Source organism: Lepidothrix coronata, unplaced genomic scaffold (assembly GCF_001604755.1).
Source record: "Lepidothrix coronata isolate B3197 unplaced genomic scaffold, Lepidothrix_coronata-1.0 Scaffold75, whole genome shotgun sequence".
Classification (NCBI taxonomy): Eukaryota; Metazoa; Chordata; class Aves; order Passeriformes; family Pipridae; genus Lepidothrix; species Lepidothrix coronata.
The window spans coordinates 4,476,295-4,497,912 of NW_016690255.1; the positions used below are offsets into that span (position 1 = coordinate 4,476,295).

Here is a 21,618-nt window from a genome sequence, read left to right on the forward strand (position 1 = left end):
GTACCAAACAGATTTCTGTAACACGACATCTTTTTGCAGTGCTAGCCAGCAGCAATGATATTTTTCTGTCCAACAGGAGGTATTCTAATGAGACACAGCAGAAGCACTAGTCAGAGCCTAAGTGGCAGCCAATGTAACATCAGCCCAGTCACTTTAAATTAAGTTTGGATGATGAATCCCTAGAACTGCAGAGCTTATGAGGCTGAGACACAGAGTTTATGTGATTACTTCTCTTTTATGTTTTTTCCCCTTTTCTATTACATTTGACTTTTTAAATCAAACCATGATATACATGGTTAACTTAAGGCTTCTAGATGGAAAGATGAAACTTAACTGGGGTATAGAAAAGATACAAAAACATGTGGGAAAATTGAACTTACAAGCCTGAATGGGTAGTTGGTGGCTGAAACTCTGTTGTAAATGAAGATTCAGAACAGGAGCTACTCAGAGTTTCATTGCTACCCGGAAAAAAACTTGGTTTGCCTAATGTTCAGTGTCCTGGGAAAGAAACCTAAGAAAAATGAAGTTAATATCTTGTTCTTAAAGGAACAGTATTCTCTGTCGCATCACTTTTATTTCTGCCAAACTTGTTAAAAATATGGCAGTCTTGTAGTAATTTTGGGAGAATTGAAAATATAATCACATTACTTCATTCAAAGAAGAACAAAAAACAAACCAACCTAACATAAAATATTTCTTTACCATGATCATTTACTATGTTAAAAAAACAGGTATAAAATACATCTGGAGCATAACCTACATCATGGTATATAAAATCTTACTGTGTGCTTCTACAGTACGTTTCAAAAATCACCAAAAAGTCACAAAAGATATGTGTATGCAAGCAACACAGTTTTCTAGAGAACAGAAATATTTTTTCATCTCAATTTGCAAATGAAAACTTTCATGTCACAAAAGGATTTTGCTGCAACAGGAATAAAATTTGGATCTCTAGAAAACAGGCTTTACCAGGATAATTTTTTTTGCTTGGATGTCTTTTCTTTTACTAGTGAGATATTTGCAGGAGTCTATAATGGGTTACATTATCACTGTATACCAGTGCATATATTTTCTGTTATTTAGATAAATACAGTTCATTTACAGGTGTTTTTTATTTAAATAACATTTTTCTGTGGTATGTCTTTTTGCTTATAAAAGAAAAAAAAAACAAAATGAATCCTCTCATTTAAAACTAGGTTTGTGCTATTGCCACTGTATTTGCACACAGAAGACAAATCATAGAATCATAGATTCTATGATGATTCTATGATTCTATGATTATCGGTGAGAGAACTTATATGGATCCTCCCAAAGATGTCATCCTGGCTTCTCAAATCATAAGATCATAGAATGTCAAGGAGTTGGAATGGACCTTGAAGATCATCTAGTACCAAACCCCCGTGCCATGGGAAGGGACACCTCCCACTAGACCAGGTTTTTCAAGGCCCTGTCCACACGTATAAGTTGGGCAGAGAAGTGAGAGCAGCTGCACAGAGAAAGACTTGGGGATGATGGTTGATGAAAAATTCATAAGCCAGCAGTGTGTGCTCACAGCCCAGAAAGCCAAACAGGCTGCATCAACAGGAGCATATCCAGGAGGTTGAAGGAGTTGATTCCCCCCCTTTACTCTTCTCTTGTGAGACCACACCTGGAGAACTGTGTGCAATTCTGGTGACTCCCAGCATAAAAAGGACATGGAAATGTCAGAGCAAGTCCAGAAGAGGCCATGAAGTTGATAAGAGGACTGGTGGACCTCTCTTACCAAGACAGGCTGAGAAAGTTGGGGCTGTTCAGCCTGGAGAAGAGAAGGTTGCGTGGAGACCTCATAGCAACCTTCCAATCTGAAGAGGGTCTGCTACAGGGAAGCCCCACAAGGACTCTCCATCAGGAATTACAGTGATACGACAAAGAGTAGTGGATACAAATTGAAAGAAGAGAAATTTGGGTTAAATATTAGGAAGACATTCTTTACTGTGAGAGTAGTGAAACACTACAACAGGTTGCTCAGGGGAGGCTGTAAATGCCCCAACCCTGGCAGTGTAAAATGGAAAACACAAACGAACTTAGGCTTCAAAAGCCTTGCATAAAACTGTAATTGCCTCAGGATGAGGGATTAATGAATTTTGGAAGTGTATATTTTCCACCAGATCAGCTCCTTATGAGTACTGTTAGTCAAAATAATAAGTAAAAAACTTCACTGTTATTTACTTAAAACAAAGGTTTCCATTAAAACTCTATGATCTCATGAGGAAGAAAATTATGGTACTATCTCTTTTATGGAGCTCTATTATGAGATTTATGTTATTCAGTCAGTTAAACAGGAAAAATAACCAAGAATCATTCTTATGCAGTACAAGTACAATTCTGTGTTATATTATTAAGAGTTCACAAGTCAATCATAGAATCAAATAATCATAGAATGATTTGAGTTGGAAGATACCTTAAAGATCATATAGTTCCAACTCCTCCATCTTAGGCAGGGATGCCAACCCCTAGATCAGGTTGCCCAGGGTCCTGTATCTTCAGGAAAAAAGTCTTTAGAAGAAGTTTCTGTAGTCATGCATTTGAGTCTGATATTTTCAGCCTCTTTTGGAGATGATACAGTGTAAATGACTCCTATAATATAAATCTAAAACTACTTCAGGGCTTGATCAATTAAAAACAAAATTGGACTTCACAGCTTTTTATTTAACAGTTTTGACTTTGTAGGGTCTGGGGCATATTATACGCAGACAAGCATCTACATTTACATGCATACTTATAGTTGCCACACACTTTAGGAAGGAAGGTCAATTAAAAAATATCTCTGGGCTATAAAGTAATGTTAAGAATATGCAAGTAATGAACGTATAAAAAATATTTCACTATTATCTTGTATTTTTAAATTATCAGGTTTCATTCAGATTTAGGCTTTCATGTTTGCTTTATCTGGTAAACGCCGTGACTTAACGAGATATTAGTATTTCATTTTTATAATTCTGCAAATTAATTGACACTGTAATCATTTTTATAATACTCCATACATCTACTCATTCTCTGTTTAGACCCTAATACAAATTGACAAGAATGAGCAAATAGTCCCACATATTATGAGACTAAAATTTCCAGTTAAAACTTTTTAAATTATTTAATATTATTTAAGCCTCAGAAAAAAAAATTCTCCAGTTTAATGCAAAAAAATGTGAAATAAAATATTAGTGAGATAAACAATCCATAAGCATTGAAAATAACCTAATTTTCATGTCTGCTCAATTTTGAACCATATGTAAATAATAATAGTAGATAACTACTACTCAAATTTGTTACCTAAACAAAAAGTATTTTAGTATACACAAAGGAAAAACATCTCAGAAAGAATTACTTGAAATTATTGAACATATAAAACCTGGTAAATGAAAACAAAAAAATCTGAGCCTGGCAAGAAGAAATATTGTCTTTTTTCTGTGTACAACATCCAAGGACATATCTAAGTGCTAAGTCATTCTGAGGACAAGAACAATAGCCTGAAAATCATCTTAATGTTAGGATATACCATAAAAAAATTATTTTTTAATTGGTGGGATTTTTTTATATTTTCTTTGAGTTTTGAAGACAAAGGAAATAAAAACTTCAATTTTGTTAATAATATCCTGTAATGCAAATTCAGATATGTATATCATCAGGACACTTTCTTTATCAATTTCTTAGTCAAGCTTCTTTGAAAAGTAAAATATAGCTTACTGGAGACAAAATTCTTTGTTGTCCTACTTTCTCTGTAACTCTCACTTTAAGTTCTCAAACCCTACAATCCTGTTTTTATTTCTCCTGTCCTTTTCCACAATTCACTCTGAGAAGGTTTTGTGCATGTGTCTTGACTACCCAGAAACATTTTTCATGACTTTAACATACTGATTCCACAGTTACTGCCTTGTTTAGTATTTGAACAAAGAATCTCAAAACAATCTTGTCTTAATATATTGGAACTGCAATAGAATTATTTGAGTTCTTTTCTAACCAGGAAAAAAACTTGCAAAATAAAATTATATTCAATTTTATCTGTATGTAACAGTAGGTATGCTCACATAAAGTAAAAAGTGATGTAGCCTACAGAGAAAACATCAGGTCTTCATTCAGCTCCAAAGCATATCATCAGTATAGCATAGCCAGAATTAAGGATATTAATTCAGAATCAGGGACATTAATGACCAGTTATCAGCAGATAATACAGTCTTTTCCTCCATTCAGGAAATAGCTAATAAAATTTTAAATTATTTTCTGCTTATTGCTTGAATTGGTTAGGTAGGCAATATAGCTAAGTGTACTCAGGTTAATGTTTTTGTAGTAAGTAGAATATATTTAAAGAGGGAGAACGTGCTGTTGTACTTTCTGCAAAAGTTGCAGTTGTTACAGCTGTTGCTGCAGTTGAAACAACATAACCAAGAAGAATTATTTCAAGCTTTGAGTACATTTCTTCTTTCTATTTGACATGGGCTCAATACTTTGTCATATAGCACAGAAAATCTAGGTTATCAGCTTTAAAAAATGGCAAACAGTTTAAGGGACCCAGTGAAGCAATACAATGACTTACAATTGAAAATCTTCACGAACTTGTTTTGAAGGAAGAAAACAGTCTCTATTCTTACTTCTTCCCCTGTATTACCAGTGTTATCTTACTCAAATGCACATCCTCTCTGCCTCTAGGGTGTTGGGTTTTTCCCTTCTGCACATGAAAAAAGTCAAAAGAAAGAATCTTTACTTTCTGTTTTCTTAAACTAAATATAGATGTCTTTGAAATATTTGATTTTCATATTTGGTCTTTGGTGAAAAGATAGAAAAAATACCAGTTATTTCAGTTCACGTGTATATGCATATTTATGCTTTAGAAGCATCTTACTTCAATAACTGGACCATATCTTTCATGGTAGTATTTAAAAGGTAAGCAGAAATGTCAGGTAGTAAAGACACGGTGTGTCTAAGGATATGAGGTGGCTGAAGAAACTTAGGTAACTAAGAATATAGGTGACTTTAATGTAGCCTTAGGTGACTCCAGGATATAAGGAGACCAAATCTAAAATAAAATGAAGCCTTAAAGGCACCAAATTTCTTAAGCTGAAAAAAATCATAAATCATCAACAAACCTTTTAGGATTTCTTTTTGGGTTTGGTAGGTGGGGTATTTTTGTTTGTGTTTTACGGAATAAACTTTATGATTATTCACAAGGACTATTTCCTTTGCTAATTTCTTTTGTTAAATCTTATCACAGTCTGCCTTATGAAAGTGTAGTATCTCTTGTCAATTACTTTAACATGTCACCAATTCTTTCTACCACACACAGTTTTATCATAAGTAGTTTTGGATAGGGGCAGTGCCTCCTGTTCTGGAATTAACACGTTTTTTTGACACAGAAGTACTGTGTAAGATAACCAGTCTTCTGGAATTGAAGGAGGGCATTCAAAGATGTTGTGGTCTACATTGCAAATGTGCTTAATCTTGCTGTTCCAGTGTAACTTTATATACTGAAAAAAGAACTTAAGGCACTGTGTTTACTTTGGTAAAATCCTTAGCTTTTCTAAGTCAACAAGCTGCATGCATCATATGTAGCGTGAAAGCTACAGCTAGAAGTGATGAATGCTGATCAGGTTAGTGCTTTTCTATTGTATGAGACATACAGTGCATTAAATGAGTATTTTTATAATCTTTTAAAAATGTGTAAGTTGTTTCCAAGTTCTTGTTACGACCTTTTTTTTTTTTTCATGAGTATCCAAACAAAATTACAGGCATTTAATATTGAACACATGGATATCAAGGAAATTGGTTTCCATGGGAACCTTATCCACATGACAGTTTTCAAATGCTTTTCTGCTTTCCAGGTGACATTTCAGTAATTCTAACAGTATTAATATTGCAAGTAGACACGAAATATATGACATAAAATGATTTGTTTGTGTGCATGTGTGGACAGAACCTAAGCAAACAGCATATTGATTGAACAGCTTTTTCAACTCTGTGACTGTGACAGTTTGTATGTTTTTTGTAAACTACTCCCAAATATCTCATTTTGGGACAAATCTGAATATCATTTGTTCTGCCTCTAAGTTTTAAGCACACATACGCTTCTAGAAGAAAGGAAATTAGTTTCAGCACAATGCATAATAAGTTTTATTATTACGGGATTTATTATTAAGGGATTGCTTCATTATGAAGCATTCACATCTGAAACCAATTTTCTTCCTGCAGGAGAAGGCTACATTAAGAGTGCTGCAGACTAACTGCAACATGGCAACAAAGCTGGAAATCTGTGCGGAAATGTGGCAATTGGTGAACCCTGCTGCCTTGATTAGCACATTAATTACAAAGCAGGTGTTAGCGGACTGTGTTAATGGGCTGCATAAAAGGTCAAGAGGGCTTTTTTCCTCATCAAATTATTGAATATTTATTTCACAGCTCTTCTGATTTGACTGTGCCTGAGGAGGATGGTTATCTTCGTAAAGCAAAGCCACTTTTTCCTTTTTTCTCCCCTCTCTTTCTTCTTCATTTTATTTGTGTCAGACAAGTGGTCATTTTGAGTCAAAATATGTTGTAGCTTGTCAAAATGAAACTGTTTAACAAAAACCAAGGACTAACAGCCAAGGGGTACACACTTTTGTGTTAAAATCCTACCAATGCATTTATCTGGCCTGAATGTACTTCTCAGTGTGTTTCTCTGTAGCAAAGGAGACAATCCTGACGTTTTGAAAATGATCTTTAATATTTTTTCATGAGGTAGATGCTTAACAAGTCTGCTATTTCTCTTTCACCTTAGGGAAAATTATGGTTTTCAGATCAAAATATTGAAGTTAGTGTCATCACTGGACAGGAGAAATATCTGCCTCTCCTTCCTCTTTGAGACTAGGAATGCACATCTACTTCTGGTTTGAAGACAGTCACCTCTTTTTGAAGAAAAAGGAGAAAACTATTTGAACAATCTATTTAAAGAAGAATGATAAGGGCAGTGTTTACTGGAAAATTAAGTTAGTAATCATCATTTATTGCTAATGTATAATGGACTAAATAGTTCCACAGTACAGTAAACTATAGGGGAAAAAACAACACAGATATAGAAGATGGCAGTAATAAATGGAAGGAAAAGTTGAGGAGGTTTAGCAGAGACAGAGAAAAGTTACCAAATCACAAAAAAAAAAGACTTTTTTAAAATATATAATTACTTAGAACACAAGATTGATATTATCAGAGAACATCAATAATCTAAAATTAATAACTTCAGAAAAGCATTTTCAGAGTTAATTTCTTGACATTTCAGGAAATCAAACCTTTTTGGGATATGTACACTGTACAAAACTTTGCATACATAGTGACAATGAGGTAATTAAAGTTATGTGTGGATTAGATTTTTCCAACCTACATTCATGAATGTAGGTGAGTAAATATATTTCTTCTGTTTGGGTCCCTTTGTAGCACGAACAAATGCAGTGCTGTAATATTTTTTAAAGTCTGAACCAATCTTCTCTAGCACATTTTTAGTTCTATAATTTCATGAAATATTTATTGACCATTGCTTACAGTTTCCTTATACAAAAGCTTACCTCCTGAGTCACAAACCATTCTGGTCTTCTCTTGAATAACATATGATATAAAAATTTTCTTTCTGTTCTCTAAACATAGCAGAATGCTCCACCAAGAAAAATTTTGTCTTTCTTCAGTGTGCTGGATGCTTGATGCTGTGTTCTTCAACAGAAATATTTACATATGCTCAGATGTGAGATACATCTTCCACCTCTCTGAAAGCTGCAGTTTGGTTTATGCTGAGGGTTGTTCCAGGTGAACCCATTTTTGCCACCCACATTAGAATGTCATGTGTGAATGTAGAGTCCCGTATTATTGATGAAGAAGAAAAAGAACAGTATTTAAGAATAGTAAATAATTGTAGCTGCTTGTGTCTTGTATCTTGTCCAACTAGAATTTTGTGTTGTGAGGCATCACTGTTATTGTACTAGTAATTTTCTTTTAAAACTTGTGCATTCAGGTTTCTTTTCTGAACTACTGTCTTTCTGAGAATAGTCTGAGGACAAAAAGATAAAAGTGTGAATAACTATCTCAATTTAATTACCTTTTTTTGAAAGGTGAGACATATTTCAAATTTAAGTAAAGGTGGTGGGACAAAAAGTAATTAAACTGCCTGAGGAGTTTTTTAGACTTCTTGTTTTTTTAGATACACATTCAAAGTCTTTCCTTTTCTTAGAAAGGGCAGTAAACTTGAACTGGAAATCAGATTAATTTAATCTGATTCCAGATTCCAGCCTTTTAAAAGAACACATAACCAGTCATGTAATATCTTCTTTTTGGGTGGGGGTTGGTTTTCTTTTTTCAGTGTATATGGGTATCCATAGCTTACATTCTCAGTGGCTATAAGAGATCTAATATCCATTAATTGCAGTAAGAGTTATCTTCCTAGATATTTATTGAGACTGAACAATATCTGATCAGATTTCTGTTTCCAATTGTTTTTCAATGGGCTTTTAAGTGATAAATCACATAAAACTTCTGTTCTGTAAAAGTCAAGATGTTATACACAATCAGCCTTTAATTTGATTCTGGAAAAGGTGACACTAGAAAGCCAGCCATATAGCCTTGTGTAAAATCCAAATTTGGCTTTGTCATTGTGCATAAATTATTTGTAGCAACTGTTGATTTTTTTCAGAATTCCTATTTCTGTCACCTATTACATTTTAAGGGGAAAAAACACAACTTTTTTTTTTTATTTTAAAAGAAAATTCTCAAAATTTATACATCTTATTTATTGTTTCCTAAGAGAAATACTTCACCTTTGCCTACATTTTTGTTAATTTCAGAAGAAGGATTAAGGATAATTACCATTTGGGAGCTGGGGAAAGAGGATCCAAGGACAGGGGTATACTTTTATTGAGTTTCTGATGCCTATAGAGGCAATCAAGTTGCCCTGGTCTTCTTCTGAATTTCAAGGAGCAAAGTAGATTTTGAGTTCATAGAATCAGAATCAAAGAATCACAGAATGGTTGAGTCTGGGAGGGACCACTGGAGGTCATCTGCTCCAGAGTCCCTGCTCAGGCAAGGACACAAAATGCTGATTGCCCAGACAGACTAAGAATATCTCTGAGGAGGGTCCAGAACACCTCTGGGCAGTCTGTTCCAGTGCTCAGTCATCATCCCAATGAAAGTATTACTTTACAGTACCCAAAATAGGACACTTTTATGTTGTTCACAGAAGGAAATTTTTCCCCTTACGCTAATTATATAAGAAGCCTTGGGTCATTAGAAACTAAAGGTAAACACTGAAAGCTGTGTGTGAACTTCATTTATGTCTGTGAAAGAATTTAATTTTGGTCTATCACAAACATCCAAATAAGTGAGACTGCCATAACCAAATCCAGACCAAGTATGGGGACTAATAAAGATGCTTAAGCATTGGCAAACTTTTATATAATCTTACTGGTCCAATATGGAAGTCCTTAGAAATTTTCTTCTGAGAAAACAATCACAGATTATTTTCTCATACTGGACCATGCATAGCAGTCTTTAATGTACCATTACTCAGTATATGGAATGCTGTTATTTTAGAAATTATATTACTCAAGAATAAGTTTTAAATGCTTGAGAGATCTGGTTATCAGTTAATCGGCTTTCTGGAATAGGAAGAACATTTGTGACCTTAATGTTAAAATTTGCAGTTATAAGTCTTCAGGGTGACAATTTCGTAGTGCTATGAACTATGTCTACAACAATAGAAAAATAAAAGGCAAAATTTTAAATCATTTGAAACATCACAATTTCAAATTATGCCTATAGCCACTGGGGACTGATGTGTTTAATTTTTCAAGTTTTGAATTGTTTAGAATTAAATTCAAATGGAAGTGTCATAGAACCATGGTCTTGAGGATCTTGGTGCTACCAGGTTTGTCAAATGTGCCATTCAAAGTTTCTCCAATAAATCTATGTTATGGCTTTATTCCAAAATCAGCTAACATTCTTACAGTCACAGCTGTGGGTAGGAATGTGTGATGTTCAAAGCATATATGCGCAGATATTAGCCTATTCTTACATTTGCACTTGTTTCTTTCTGCAAGGGTTTCTAAAAAAAAAATAACTTTCAAAGCAACTATTTCCCCCAGTGCGTTCTCTCTTCCTCTATCTTGCCTGCCTTACTACCGCTACTTGGTACTAAGTGAGTCTTATCAAGGTCTCTTTGGTATCCATCAGCTCCAGTTTGATTGCATAGAAGCACTTGTTCTTTTTCAGTGCTGAATCAGGTCAACTGCAGAACATCAGCAGAGTGATTGTGTGATTGACAAGCCTGCCTTTGGGATACCAGCAGACATGAGAGTACATTGGTAGAGGAGGCTTCAATTAATTTGATATAGAAACAGGAAAAGAACTGAGGAGCTATACAATCTTATTACATGCATCTTAAGAAATAACTAGATAAATATGTGCAATCTCAGAAGCAATCTTTGGAAATCAGTCTGACATAAATTATCCGTAAGAAATGTTGATCAGGGAAGGATTTTGCTTCAAGCTCACTCCTACAGCATTTATCCCTGGTGGTTCATTTATGATGGTCTTAAAGAAAATGTTCAGACAAGGTTAAAACACGGACTGGAGTTACAGAGAAGTTGAATCCATTTTGGCACTTAGAGAGTAAGTTTGTTATTTACTTTGATAGGTGAAAGAAGGCCAAGCCTGCACTAAACCAATCCCTAGTGCATTACATAAACAACATTTCCATTTATGATCTATCTACTAGCCCAGTAACTCTAATATCAAGGATGGGGCAAGCTTAAAAGTAGCTCTACAGTACTGAAGTAGGAAAGGCAATCACATGTTAATTTTAATTTGTGCACCAGATTGTAGACTAGTCAGAGCAGGAGGAACTACATGTTCAGGTATCTTTTAATTTTCTGAGAGATTTCTAAAATCCAACCCTTTATTTCCTTTACAATTAGGCTACGACTACTGAAATTAGCTTCAAACTCTATTGTAATATGTCCATATAATCCTGCAATATAGGCAGACCTTTGCCTATCCTGACACACAGTTTTCAGAATTCATTAAGTCTGATTTTACACACTGCAGTGATGGTGGCTGAACTTCAAGGTGAAAATAAGGATTCTGATATATACTGAGATGTGCTGGTCTAAAAGGCAACTTTGTTTGAAATCATGTATCTTACATCTAATACACTAGTGTCTGCCTCTGTGAAAACTGTTCATTGTTTCCATGAAGGGTATTGGTATTAAAACTTGGAAAATAATTAACAGGGTAACCTGAGGCAATACAATTTTGTCCTCATTAGTAGGCAGAATGACAACATATTTGAGAGCTGTCAGTGATGGACTTCAATCATTCTGGTGCATGAAAAGCAGAACATTATGAAAAAAAATGCCTCTTAGTTCCACCATCTTTCTAACATGCATTTCAAAGCATAACTAGTAAATAGAATAGAGTAAATCTAGATAATCACAATAATATATTACTGATTTTCAAATACCTTAAGACTCTTTAAAAAAACAACAATAATTTAATATTAAGGAATTGTTCAATACCTTAGACTACTAATTCCATATCTTTATGACTTAAATTTTTGTCAAGCTCATATACTTCCAAACTATATCCATTTTGGTTATTTGGGTTTTGTTGGTTTGTTTATATTTTTGTTTATTTTTGTTTGTTTGTGTGACTTTTCTTAGTTAATTGGTTGTAGGGAGTTTTGGTTCTTCTAAAAGTATTAATTCTTTATTTTAAGTTCCTGTGTGTGGAAAGATTAATATCTGAAATAACACATTATGACAAAAGGTAACCCACTGAATTTTAAACTTCTGATATGAGAGAGTTTTGGAAATGATCTCTAAAGGCTAGTGGATTAACAGTGGACACATTTAAATAATTCAGAATATATTTTTTAAGTGTTGTCACTGTTGCAAAAAAATGTAGGCCCTTATTATATGATCCAGTTGAGACCGATTCATCTCCCTTCTCCCACTCATTTTCATGTGCCAAACATACTTCTGTTCTGAGCACAATCACTGGAAAAGCACATCACATTTTAAAGTGTGAATTGAATGACTGAGGTCACTGGCACCAACAGAAATACTTGAAAGAGCTTAATCTTCCTCTATTCTCCCAAAAAGGTATTTAAAACTGGAATAGACCTTTGCTTGAGTTTCAAATTAAGATTAGCACTGACTTCCTGTAGAGAAACTGGAAAAGACAGAACAGAGGTAGAAGTAAACCCTACAAATTCCTCAGACCAAACATCCCTTCTGAAGCTCATCACAGCTCTTTTACATAGTTACTGATAGGTGATTGCACCTCCTGTTTCCACAGATCAAACAGAATCCTCACAAACGCTCAGAGGTTTACATTAAGCCAAACAGTAGCCGAAGACCTTCTGTCTTTGATGCAAACTTCTGTGACCCTTAACATGAATTTTGCACACTGTTCTGCAGGTACTTGCTTGCTTGGCATTGAACTTGGCATACTGATGCCCTGCCCAATGTCCTATTTGAGACACATCCAAAGTCCACTGAAATCTTTATTTTGACTAGAAAAATAACTTAAATTCTTATTTTTTTTTTTTTTGGTTTGGAAGGGACCTTAAAGATCATCCAGTTCTAAACACCCTACCATGGGCAGGGACACCTTCTGCTAGACCAGGTTCCTCAAAGCCCCATCCAACCTTGAACATCTTGGGGCATGGGACCTTGAACACCTCCTGGGATGGGGCATCCACAACTTCTCTGGTCAACCTGTGTCCTGGGGGGCATCAGGCAAAATATCACCAGCCGACTGAGGGCGGTGATTGTCCCACTCTGCTCTGCACTGGTGTGGCCTCACCTGGAGTACTGCGTGCAGTTTTGGGCACCACAACATAAAAAAGACATTAAGCTATTAGAGAGTGTCCAAAGGAGGGCCACAAAGATGTTAAAGGGACTAGAGGGGAAGCCTTAGGAGGAGCAGCTGAGGCCACTTGTTTTGTTCAGCCTGGAGAAGAGGAGAGTGAGGGGAAATGTCATTGCAGCCTACAACATCCTTGTGAGGGGAAGCTCAGTGACAGGCACCAATCTCTTCACTCTCATGACCAGTGACAGGACTCAAGGAAATGGCATGAAGCTGAGCCAGGGGAGGTTTAGGTTAGATATCAGCAAAAAGGTTTTTCACTCAGAGAGTGGCTGGGCATTGGAACAGGCTCCCCAGGACAGTGGTCACACTACCAAGCCTGTCTGAGTTCAAGAAGAGTTTGGACAACACACTCAAGCACATGATGGGATTCTTGGGGTGTCCTGTGCAGGATCAGGAGTTGAAGATCCTTATCACTCCCTTCCAACTCAGTGTATTCTCTGATTCTATTAATGCAACCATTCTGTAAAACAAATGTCATTTTCACTGGGTAGCTGTGGATTCAAAAAACTTCTCAAACTTGACATATTTTGAAAAATTAAATTTTTACTAAATCCAGAAATGCTGCTTGGCAGCTACTTCTCTATAGACATTTTTACGTCACTCTTACTACTGTGTTGGGCAACCAGTCCAAGCACTCATCCACAATATATAAGACAAACTTGGTATAGAGTACTTGTCTTCAGTGGTGAATGTCAATATTCTTTTGACTTCAATATGCAATTATGACTTTGTTTTTTACCTGAATTCCATTTCATGTTCTGGTTTGAGCCTTTTTCATTTGTGCCATCTGCCTCTAGACAGGTTTCAAAGTGGTCTGAGAATCATTTTTTCCTATGCTGCATTTGTTAGTACATAAAAAATGTCTTTGTTAAGTGAACCACATGCTTTGAATGTTTCAAGTTAATTAACTTGAAAAGAATAAACTTAAGTTTTTCAAAGACTTTTTACATTCTTAGTGAGTTCTTTGCAGCGCAGGTTTTTTTGTCCTATGCTACTGGGAGTAGAGTCTGCTGAAAGCAGACTGAAAGAAAATTATTTTGACACCCTTGCTGAAAGAATTTTAAGATCCTTTTTGTCAGCCGCAATTATACTGTTGGGTAAGGAATCTAAAACCAATGGTCTCATTAGTAAGAGTTTCCGTAAAAACTGCCATCCGTTGTGACAAGATATATTAGATGTTATAAATTCTCTTGCAGTCAATGATAGCTTTTGCATATATAAAAATATATTTTCCCCATGCATGCCAAAAATCTCTCACATTTTTGTTTAGATCATCACAAATTAAATTAGCAATTAGTTTAATTCTCAGAGATAATCTTTTTCATATGATTACATTGACAATGTGATTTCTGTAGGATTGAGTAAACTTCTTGACATGAATACCAAATACAGCTGTTCATGCATTTCATATCCATGCAGAAAAAATATACCAAGCGCAGAAAAATTTCTCTTATTTTTATATTACTCCAATTACTTTTACTTTTTATACTTTTGGCAGTATGAGTTGACTTGTGCTGACCCTCCATACCTTCTGTTACCTGATCCACCTAGCCTCATCATCCCCTAAGACTGGTTTGTTTGAAATAATTTGATCTTATTCCGATAACGTATCTTTGATGCAAACTAATTGCAAGAGATGATAAAGAATTTGTTGAAAAAGATGTGGAATAAATGTTGAGAGATTTGTACCCTTCTTAAAGTTCGAGGAACAACAAACAGAGGTCAGAAAAAAGTGCAGTAATCTGCATTTTGAGGTCCCCACCATAGAAAACATGGAAAGTGCTGAACACTGTGAACCAAGAAGAACACCTTAGATTTTTTTTTTTAAATATGAGTATTTAGCGTGATACAAAAAAATCACTTAACACCTGGTGAGGCTGGCTCTTATAAGTTAATAAACAAATAACCTTGTCCATACTTCCTCATCTTAAATTTGTGTGTGACTCAAAGTGAGTGCTATATTGCTGTACTTAGTCCTACTACAGTATGATTATTTGGAAATCTGCATTTAGAAACATTTGCTGATAAAAAATACAAGGTTGCAAACAGCATGAAATATACTCATTTGCCTTGAATGCACTCCAAATATCTTCACATAGATTGACCTAAGTACAGCAGTTGATGATAATCTGCACGTTGTTTGCACATACATCTTATTCCTTGATCACACATTTTATCCGCTGTTTGAATGTACCTACCAAAGAGAGGCTGTGTGGCCCATGACTGTCCCAAAGTGGATTCATTGTAAAGATGATTAAAGCAGTATCTTGTTTCCTGGAGAGTCTGGCTGATGCCCTGTATGCACTGATAGTCATGGATAAAGAGAATTTGTCATCTTATCCCCTTTCATATGAAGATGAATCCCTAAATGCTTTAGCATGTAACATATGGCTGTCTAATGGTTTAATCTATTGCTTATCCTTGGTAGTGCTTTGGGAGAAAATGAATGCCAGCAATTGCAGGTTACCTACCTATAAAAGCCTCACGGGGCACATATTACCTGGCCTTGCCTGCTGCCCTCTGTCAGTTGGTCAACCTGTGTTGCTCCAGAACTTCTATAACCTAGATATGTTGTCACTGTAAATCACCCACAGACAACCTGGATAATGCCTGCCTGGACAACTGATGCAATCATTCCTAAAGTCTTGCCAATCCTGCATGACTCTCAGAGGCTGAGTGCAGCAGAACTCCAAAGAAGCAACAGATAAGAAAAGTTGGCAAGGGATGTGCTGTTTCTTTGCAGGAGTTTTCCTAAGGAAACAGACTGAGACAGCAAAGACTGTCAGACAAAGCCCAGACAAAATATATAGTCTTGATAATGGGAAAAAAAAAACGGGGCTAGTAGGCAGAATGTTATTATTACATGTAACAGAAGTTACCTCAATGTTGAGTTCATGTCAATTTCTTTTAATGAAAGCCGCTAGTGCAGTTAAACACGGTGTTTGTGGTCTTGGAGGGTCTGGTTGAATATGCAGAGAGATGTATGGGGTATGCATCTAACCACCCTAACCAAGAATTATGGTTTGCAAATGTAAACACTCTTCCATGATGGAAGAATAGACAACATCAATGCGTAGTCGAAGTGCCCAGTATGATTTGGCTTAACGAGCAGGGAAAACTCCCTGGGCTGGATATTTAAAGCACGCTGTGTCTCACCTAAAAAATCCACTGAGCAGGCTCGAAGGGTTAATGACCTTTCCCAAATCTTCGCTCGCGAAGACTGGCCATACACACACACACAGTTCCTGTGCTAAACTAATAAGCCTCCAGTCTGTTTGGGATCCACATAACATTTGACATTGCTTGTTAAAAACTTCACAGAGTGTGCTTTAGTGGACAGTCTTTTCCCTGGTTATGACAGCATCTGAGTTCATCAGTTGTTTTGCGCTGCTAAATTTATTTAAAGAAAACATGTCTGAAACTAGTATGTATTGAAGCTTGATGAAAAGAGAGTTAACATGGTCATACTTTTTCCACAACGTGCACTTTGTTGTACATATAGTTTGAGAAGGTTTCCTGCTTAGATATACGTTACTTTGCTTTCAATTTCCTTTTTAGTTTTAAAAGATACATTACAAACTTATGTGCCAATACATGACCTGGATACATAGTAAGTTTTCTTTTGCAACATGAATGATATGTATTTTTATTTCACAGTCAGCTTACAAATTACAAATTATGTCCCTTTTCGTGCAGTCTTTCAACCATTGGATTCCTTTTACCTTCTTATTGTCATTTGGAGTTTTTTGATCACAAGTGCCATAAGAGTATATCTGCTGAATGTGAATAAAACTGTGGTTCTTATTCTGGATCAGAAGTCTCATTGTCTTCCAGTATATATTTTTCACTTCATTTGTGTTAAAAAACAATGTGTAAAAAATAACTACTTCAGGCATCTTGTCATCCACTATGCCTCCTCTGATAACGATGCAAATTCCATCTTCATTGCAATGTTTTAAATGACATATCTGCATCTCATTGATTCTATTCAATGCAAGACATCATTATTTATTTTTTTGATTCAAGCTCTTGTATTTCAATTTGGCCCCATCTTGAAGACTTAGAATACTGTACTGGCTGAGCCAATGCAGTTCTTTTTCCTTTCTTTTATTTTTTTTTAACATAGTCAGTATGCAGTAACAGAACTAATGTTAGTGAATCTTTAATATTTCACTCTTGTTCTGATTTTATACAACATGTAGAACTGGAATATGGCTAGACCAAGGGAGGTCCCAGAAGGACATTAGAGAAAACCCACATCCCTTGAAAATCCTGTTCTCGGAAAAGAAGTATTCTCCAGACAAAATAACTCTTCTTCTTGCCAGGAAAGAAGAGAGATCTTTGTTCATTGCCAGGAGAATGGGCTGCCCTTGATAAACTTCCTCTTATATTACCTATGCATAAATAATAACCTGCTTTGATTTTGAATTTATTTCTTTTGTCAGACAACCTGTGGGATTTGTGTGTGAAAAACTGGTAATAATTAATATCTTCAATACTGATGTGTCATTTTGATTAATTTCCTTCCTTCTGTACTCAAGGGCTAATGTCATGCTTTCCATGTAGGGATGTGTTTTCCTTCCCACATTGTGCCCTCATGTAGCTTGTAGAAGCTGGATGGGTTTATAGTTATTACATCATGTTTGCTATTTCCAGAATCAAGATGTGTTTTCATTTCCTGGCAGGCCATTTTATGGGATTTGTCGAAATTCAAAATGTAATGGATCTTTTTCTTACTCTTCCTCTACCTCCACACACCAAAACAAAATAATCTACCTCTTAGTGAGTCTATTTCGCCATTTCCTTTTTCACTTCTAGAATGAACATGAATTTTCTGGTTTTGATATTCAAGGTCTTTTTTTACTTAAACAAATCCCAATGGCTTTTCATGTGATCAAAGATATGAAATTCATCCTCCAGATTCAGCTTAGGACTCTTGTCAGCCTTAGATCCATTTTTCCTGTCTTGTCTGTTCAAATGTTTAAAAATAACTAGTTTTCTTAATTTAAATACATCAGACATTTTATGAAAAGAACCATCTTAGAAGTTTTGAGAATAAGTATTGAGAAACTAATAGCATTGAGGTAAATATCTCAAGGACATCCCTGCTATCTTAATTTATATCTTTCCCTTATAATGTGGACAAACCTCTGAAATGCAATTTGCAGGCACTACATTCCTCTGAAGGTCACAAACTGTCATGGTTTAACCCCAACCAGCAATTAAGACCCAGGAAGCCACTCGACCACTACCCCTGCCTCCAGCTGAACGGGAGAGAGAATCAGAAGACTAAAAGTGAGAAAGCTTGTAGGTGGAAATAAAGGCAGCTTAATGGAACAGAAAAAGAAGACAATAATAATAACAACAATAATAATGATAAAATAATTAGAATATGACAACAAGTAATGCAAATGAAAACAGTTATTCACCACTCCCAGCCAGTTGCCAAGCAGTGCCTGTCTGGCCAGCTTTCCTCCCAATTTACGTACTGAGCATGGTGCTGTATAGTCTGGAATCTCCCTTTGGCCAGTTTGGTTCAGGTGGTCCTGGCTGTGTCTCCTCTCAATTTTTGTGTCCCTCCATCCTTCTTGCTTAGTATAGCAACTCAACAACAACTAAAATATCTGTGTGTTATCAACATTATTCTCATGCAAAATTCAGAACACAAGACTACCACCTATTAGGAAAAAATCAACTCTATCCCAGCTGAAACCAGGACACAGACTAACGCTGTCAAATTTGTTTCCTGTACTATTACAAATTCTGAATTAGATCTTGCATTAAATGGGGTAACAAATTAATAAATTTCTCTATTTTAGAGAAATGGTTGTTAAATACAAAGCTATGAGATTCTAAAATACAAATGTTACCACTACACTGTTTCTTGAGCAGATTTATAAGGAAATTTTAATTTCATCCTCTTTCATAGGTCAAAACAACATGTTGCTGTAAATACTGATTTGATTAAGTATCCTTCATGAAGCAGCATGTTCCAGCAATCGGGTTTGCTCCTACCCTCATCTTTTGGTCATTAGCTCAGGATAAGAATCAGCTCTTATTACTCATGTATGTCTTTTTTGGTTTGCAACCATTATACTTGTGAAAAAGACTAAAACACATCTTAAAACCAATTCAAGCAGTGGTTTCTACCTTTTCTCTGCTGCTTTATGCATTTAACATTAAAAGAAAAAGGAAAATTTTACAAGTTATATGTTTTTCTCCTCTTACATTAAGGCTAAGAGATTGTCAAGAGATAAACTGAGAACTCCTAATAACATAGACTTTTCATGAAAAGCTTGTCAATTGTTTAATAGTGGTCATAAGTGATTATTATAATGACACCGCAAAATGTAATCAAAACCAATCACAAAATACTTCTCCTAGGTCAGGAGAAGTAACTAAATTGTTAAATTACTAGTCATTCAGCTCAGTTACATTTCTGTTTCTTTGCATGGGGATAAAAATGGAGCATTTTGATGAAAAAGTCAATGTCAGAAACACCATCAAAGTTCATCTGCACCAGTGATATGCTTTTCCAGGGGCACCTTTTGGTTCTAAACAGCAGTTATGATGATAGTAATGATTCCAGTGCATCTCTGATTCAAAGATTACAAAAGACTTGTGTTACATGTAATAAACCTGTAGTTACTATTTGTTCCACACTCCCTATTAAATATAATGAGTACACATATTCAGTCAGAAGCACAGCAGAGAAAAATGTGTTATATCAGTCCTTGCAGTAGGGACCAGACTGGGGTAAGCATGCCTTAACAGTTCTGGATACTGTCTTTTCTAAGCAGCTGAATCCTTGGCAGCTGATGTAGTCAGAAGGCCAGGAACAATTGGAGGAAGAAAAGGAAAGCTCTTCACTTAGTGTTCCCAGGGCAGAAATTAACCTCGAAAGGGGAATGGGTAGAGTCCAGCATGCACACAGATTGCTGAAGATCTCACTTTAGCATTTGGGATCTACAAATAGGAGCTGTCTGTGCTTAAAACTTACTGCTTACAAAGGGGAAAATGTGATTTTTGGGAGCAAATATGAGAGGTCTGGTGTAGTGCAGATTTAGCACCTCCCTGAAAAGCATTAAATCACAGTCGCAGTAATCATAGAAATAGATGCTTAAAAATCTACCTGTGTTCACAGTTTAGTTAGTAGCAGTGCAGAAAATGAGGATAATACACCAGCCCTTGATTCTGTGTGAAGGGCAAGCACAATCTAAACTTCCACTAAAGGAACGAACTTTCCTCTACCTGTTCCTTGAAGAGGTTTTGGGTGGAGCCACCCCACTTACCAACCTGATTTGTTACTGTTGGGTTCCAGCTACCAGAGGATCGTTAAAACGTACAATGGATCATCGCAGTGCCAGAGTCTGGGAACTGCATAAGTTCATGTCACATCAGAGAATATAGGACTGAAGGGAATACAAAATTTGTGCTTCTTATGAGGTTTCAGGCTGCATTGCATAAGTATAACTTGAGTTGAATATGAGTCCTTATCAAAATGGATATCTTACATTCTATTATGAAAATGCAGGGGCCTTCATATGAGACTACAGGTTTTTTAGAACCAGTACACATGTGGATAGAGCTATATATCACCTACATCGTATTTTTTCAGACACACACATCAATACACATATACACATGCATCAATATGAACAAACAAATGTGATAATGATGTACATATAACGTAAATATTTACACATATACATTTTATGTTGTGAGAAATGACTGTGTTGGCTAAAATGCCTCTTTGGAGATATGGTTTTTGGAATAGATATGTTGTCACATAAAACTTCGACTAGGATAATTATAATGCATTTCAATATCAAGGCAAGGAATAAATCAACATACTTTACAGTTTTACTTTTAAAAAATCTTCTGAAAACTCTCATATGTACAGCTGGTTTTTAAGATATATGAATGTGTTTAAAAAGCTGTGTTTCATTATTGAAAATGTTGTCGGTAATTCATGGCCCTTAGCAGCGCACACATATTCATCCTGGCAAATCTAAGTGTTCTCAATATTTTTGTCACCTATGAAAGAATCTAAATTAAACAAAATGTACAGGTAACATAACATGAGCATTAGAGACTGTGGAGATTTTTTTTATGTTTCATGAATGCTTCAGTGTTTCTTCAACCTCTAGATAAGTTAGGTGTCAAAATTAAATTACCCCACTGAGTTATATTGTGAAAAAAAAGTTGAGAAAAAATGTGTGACACATTTTATCTTATTTATATGGGAAATGCCCACATTCTCCTTTTGGAACCTCCAGGGACAGCAAAGGAGCTTCCACTGTAAGTGGAGGGCAGATTCAGAATCCCTTGATGAAACTGAATTGCCCAAATCTATGGAGCCTGATGACATGCATCCCATGGTGCTGAGGGAGTTGGCTGATGTTGTTGCCCAGATACTCTCTGTTATATTTGAAAAGTCATGTTAGTCAGGGGAAGTCCCTGTTGACTGGAAAAAGGGAAACAACACTCTGATTTTTAAAAAGGAAAGAAAGGAAGCCCCAGCAAACAACAAGCCAGTTAGCCTCACCACTGCACCTGGGAAAATCATGGAGCAGACCATCATGGAAACAACATTAAGGCACATGCAAGATAAGGAGGTGGTCCATGACAACCAGCATGGCTTTACTAAGGGCAAATCATACCTGACCAATCTGGTGCTTTTCTATGATGGAATGATTGCAATGA

General features: G+C 35.8%; 1 long non-coding RNA gene across 3 annotated transcripts in view; it reads left to right on the forward strand.

Moving 5' to 3' along the window:
* Positions 1-18,953, forward strand: part of LOC108499532 — a 30,479-nt gene extending 11,526 nt beyond the window's left edge. For 2 of the 3 annotated variants that reach the window (XR_001875565.1, XR_001875567.1), the window contains exons 3-4: positions 18,081-18,207; positions 18,842-18,953. This is a non-coding gene — a long non-coding RNA (uncharacterized LOC108499532). The remainder of the gene's footprint in view (positions 1-18,080; positions 18,208-18,841) is intronic. The other variant, XR_001875566.1, reaches the window with a different exon arrangement.
* The last annotated feature ends 2,665 nt before the right edge of the window (positions 18,954-21,618 follow it).